This window comes from Belonocnema kinseyi, chromosome 6 (genome assembly GCF_010883055.1).
Source record: "Belonocnema kinseyi isolate 2016_QV_RU_SX_M_011 chromosome 6, B_treatae_v1, whole genome shotgun sequence".
Classification (NCBI taxonomy): Eukaryota; Metazoa; Arthropoda; class Insecta; order Hymenoptera; family Cynipidae; genus Belonocnema; species Belonocnema kinseyi.
This window is the reverse complement of record NC_046662.1, coordinates 50,046,902-50,052,403: the sequence shown is the minus strand read 5'-3', so window position 1 is coordinate 50,052,403 and position 5,502 is coordinate 50,046,902.

Here is a 5,502-nt window from a genome sequence, read left to right as displayed (position 1 = left end):
TTTTCAACGAAAGAGTGAACCTTCAAATAAAAGAAATAAAAATTTTAACAAAGTAGTTGAATTTTTGATAGAAAAGAGGACTTTTTTACAAAATAGTTACATATTCAACATAATAATTAATTTTTAAATTAAATAATTGAATTTTTATCCAAACGAGATGAATTCCAAAATCACCAATTTTTTAAATTTGTTTCAAATCCGGATCAAGATATAAATAAGACTATTATAATATAACATAATTATAATAGCATCATTAATAATATATATACAATAGTATTAATATTTATATAATTTATACTTGAAGAAACGTAACCTCAAAATACACGCATTAAAGAGGCGCGCGAAGTATTCAAATCATGAGAATCGCCAGCCCAGCATCGAAATCTGGAAATATTAAAATCCCAATCTCTTCATTTTATTTCAAAGCAGATAGAGATATAAATAGAACCGCCGAAGTGTTCCGACCGGAAATCGTGCACCTTCGAGTTTTCAAATTCAGAAGAGGAGAAATAGGTTGCGCGCGCAACCCAGGCATTTATATCGTCTCCTAGCATATTCACACGGACATAGACGTGTCATAGTATTGGACCACGTCTCGTTTCAGATCTGGGATCACTGCGCCACACGGTGATGATTCCGGGAACTTTTTGATCAAGGTGTATTCCGAAAGGGCGAAACAAAATACCGTCCTTATTTGTCCATAATTGTATGTCGAAATGAGCTACCGTCGGCTATTTCGACATACTATACATGTATGTCGAAACCTTATAAAAATCATTATAATATGAGGAAGATTCAGAATTAAAAAAATATATTAATTGATATTTTTTTTCGTTGAAATTTTGTGTTTTTATTTTAAAAAAGCATTAGATTTCATAAGATTACTTAAAAATTTGAACAATATTAGGTAATGTGCATATTTTTCATTTTTGTTCCGTCTATATATATGTCCTTGTTCTTCTATTGTTTTAAATAATACTCTATAATACCTGATAACACAAATATTTTATATTACTATTAATTTTACATTTTAATTTAAAAATCACGTGAAGAAAAATATAATCACGCGCGTATTTTATTTACAAATTGAATGAGGAAAATTTGATCAGACACAAACATCTCTTTAGTGGAAAGATATCGCAAAATATTGATCAACTCTCGCCTTGACAGATAATTTTCTGGTAACCTCGTCCAAGCGTAAATATTTAAAAATATATTTAATAAAATACAGTTATCTTACATTATCGTCACAATTTACGATTACGTTACGAAATCACAAATTGGACTTCGAGTACACTAAATCTGTTAAACGTAAACAGAATAATCATTTCCTGATTATTTCACCAACGCATTTTACTATTTAAATCAAAACTTCACAATTTGTTTAAATAAAATATCTCACATATTGAGAAAGTCATGAATCTTTTTATTAATAAAAAAAATTATTTTAATTAAATTCGTTTCCACGAATCTCCAAATCAAACACTTTTTTCATTTAAATTAGTAAAAACTGAACTGCAAATTAAAAGACTCAAAATAAAACTCTTCTGAATTTTAAACTTTCTTAGAATTAAAGCTTAAACATTTTTTGATCTAAATTAAAATCTAAAATTTGCGCGTATAGAATGAAAGCTTTTAGCACTTTAAATTTTTAAATTAACACCATGAAACCAAAGATAAATATCTTTGGTTAACCAATTAAAGTTTTTAACTTTTATACACTGTACATTTTCAATGCTCGAACTTTTTCTAAAATTAAACAATGAATAAAAAATGTATAAATTTTCAAATTCATATCATTTTAAGCAACATTCGATTACAAAAAATAAAAAATTGAACAGTTGCAATTCCAGGAATTTTTAGAAACTTTCGCTATCATTTTGGAACCTTCCAAAAACCCTTGAAAATTATTTTGAAATCTTTTCAAAACTCTTAAATATCCTTTAAACCTACTATAATTTGTTTAGATTAATAATTATTCAATTGTTATTTATAACTTAAAATTGGTCATCTTAAAACCTTTTAAACTCCTTCAGAATCTTTAATATTTTATTTCAAAATCTAAATTATGTTTTAAATTTGTTGGAATCTTTAAAAACTTTTAATTATTAAATTTTTTACACTTCTAAATATCTTCATTTTTTAAAAAATGTTTTGAAATCTTTTCAAATTTTAAATTACTTCTATAATTTATTCAAACCTCCTAGATATCTTCTAAATATATTATTTATACATTAATGATATTGTTCAAGTCTTATTTATAGTGCAAAATTTTTTTTATTCTGACATCTTTTTAAATATTCTCTGAAATTCTTTTTTCAAACTAAAAAATCTTAGGAATATGAAAATTTTTTTATTATCACGGAACCTTTAAAAAACCCTAAAAGATTTAACATTTTATTTCAAAATGTACATTTTGCTTTAATATTTTGGAATTTTTTCAAATATTTAAACAGTTAAAATCTTTTCAAACCTTTTAAATACTTTATAACTGCCCTCAAAAATTTTAAATTGGCTTAAAAACTTGCAGATTCTTTTTTGATAAATTCGAAATCTTTTCAAATATTCTCAAGTTTTAAACTATTTTTGGCATTTTTTCAAAACGCCTAAACATCCTGCAAAATTAAACAAAAATACGCCTTAAAATCTTTCAGGATCTTGCAGGATCAGAAAAAAATGTCTTAAAATCTTCCAAATCCTTTCTTCAAAATTTTGGAAATATTTTGAAATTTATATAAATATTATCTTCGTATTTATTTTTTTAAATCAAGATTATTCTTAGTTTTTTTTAGGAACATATTAGGAATCAATCAAATTTCATTAACATTTTTTACATTTTAGAGTCTTAAATTATTTTGAAGTATTTTTAAACATTTTTTTTCCAAAATAAAAAATTCCCAGGAATATTAATATAATTCTGTTTCTAATTCATTTGTTTTACATTGTAAAAAATTTTAAAATATTCTCCTGATTTTTCATTTCGAAATGAAAAATTCGTGCCTTAAAATCTTTCCGATTCTTTTTTGAAAATTAAACAAATTTTTTAAAGTCTTCTCTTCAATTTAATTTTTCAAACTGAAAAATTAGGTTATGTTTTACCAAGAATTTTAGGAAAATTTGTTTATCCTCTTGAAGTCTTTGAAAACCCTTAAGAAATTTATAATTTTGTTGTTTGAAACAAATTGAATTTTGAATTTTTTCTCATATATATAGTTTATACAAAGTTTTGTTTCCTCTAGAATCAAACCGAAGGGCCTATGACAAAGCCACCGAACGCGTCCTCGGGCTACGGATAGAGGGTCCCTGTATCAGGGGTTTCTGCTGAATATGTTTACAAAAATAAATAGGCAGTCGCGGACAGTTGTCCAGGGGTGGTCCTGAAGGAATTAACCCCCGAGCGGCCTTATCCTTGTATGCGAGGCTCTACAAGGATGGACGAACCCCTTTCCTTAGCTTCTCGTGGGAACAACAATGACAACACCAAACATAGTTGTAGTAAATGTGGTTCAAAACAGCAGAACGCGCAGGGCTCCCGACAATGGGTCGGCCAACAATGCCGACCAATCTAGAGCTGGGGGAGCCAATGAAAATAGATTCAATGCGATGGATCAGCGGGATCTCGTGACCTTCGGGTGGACGGAGCGACTGAATCATGACTTGCTTGACTGCTACGATGCGAGTGTGGCCCGTGAACGGGGTTACATGGCACGGCTGCATGCTCTGTGGTGCGAGAAACACCCGAAGCTATCGCATTTTTCGCAGCAACGTCTGCGAAACAATGCTGAACTACCCCGAAAAAGGGGCTATGAAAGCGGACCGCCTACTCTACCACAGCTAGAACAAGCCGGCAACAGAGAAAGAGAGGCGACACTAAGACCAACTACGGGCAGGCATCCAATAGAGGAAGACCGATGTTTTACGACCCGGAGAAATATCAACACCAAGGTTTCTCTCAAGCCTAAAGATCTGACTGAAATGGATGACGAGCTTCGTGGACATTTTTCCGGAGAATCCGACCTCTGGATTATCAATTTTTGTGTGTATGATGCAGCGAGAGCTTTGGTCGTTGCGAAAGGTAAAAAAAAAACCAACGGTTGATCATAAGACCAAAACACGAATGCATCAACTTGCCATAAAGGTAGGCTGGGCAAGACAGTGCGCATCCCGCATTCAGTGTATGATGGACTACATCACATCTGGCAGGAATTTTACCGCCAAGGTTCGAAAGTTCGCGCGCGAACTCCGAACCCGTTATCACACACTTAACAAGTCAAAACTGCTGACCATCAGGCAGCATATTGTTGTTATAATACGGATACTATCTGACGCTAAGAGAAGTCTAGAGCGGAGGGAGAGGTAGGTCAGAGAAAATCAACAGTTTCACTCTGACCCATCTCGACTCTCCCAAGACCCTCCAGTCACTGTTGAACACCCACCCAAACCAGAGGAGGTCGAAGTATTTTTGAGAGAAGCCTACCAAGTGCAGCATAGACTGGACGAAGAATCAGAAAATATAAATAGCTTCAAGGAGTTATGTGTTGCCCTCATAACACTTGATAAAGAATGCCCACCCATCACTACTGAGGAGCTGAAAAAAGTAATAAGAGGGATGAAGAACTATTCCGCACCGGGACCAGATTGTATCAAAACCTTCGGGTGGAAGAAGTTTTCTTCAACCCATCAGAATTTGGCCCGCATTTTCACCTTATATTTGAAGTCGGCAGAGCCGATTCCAGAGTGGTTGGTGGAAGGGCGCACAATACGCCTGCCGAAAATAGGCAACTTAGCTGACCCAAAGAATTACAGGCCAATAACTTGTCTGAACACAGTTTATAAGATTTTCACAGCTATCCTAAATGATAGGATTGTTCGGGCAATTGAACCTGTGTGATAAGAAATGTATGAACGAGGCTCAAAGAAAGGCGTAGCCGGATGTCGGGAGAACCTGCTCATCGATAGATGTGTCTGCAAAGATGCAGCATTCTACCAGCGTGACCTATCGATGGCCTGGATTGATTATGGGAAAGCTTTCGATTCGACCTCCCATAAACTTATCATCTGTCAAAACCAGATTTACTATCTCATCTGGAAAAAATCGTGTGACAACTAACAAGATCACCCTTCAGAGAGGTGTCTTTCAGGGCGACACCATGAGCTCACTCCTCTTCTGCCTTACATTATTGCCACTATCTCTAGCACTTCGCCATTCCGACGGGTACTTGTGCAGCAAACCTGCAGATCGAAAGTACAAGGTCACTCATGTATTTCACATGGACGATCTTAAGATCTATGCTAAAAACAAAGAGCAACTACATCTAGCTCTAGGGATTGTCGAACAATATACTAAGAAAATTGGAATGGAATTTGGACTAGAAAAATGCGCCAAGGTTTATTTGAAGTGAGGAAAACTTAATGGCATCCCTGAAGATCCTGAGCTCGTTGATAGAAGCGCTATACGACACCTTTGCGCTGAAGAGACTTATACATACCTGGGCGTGCCAC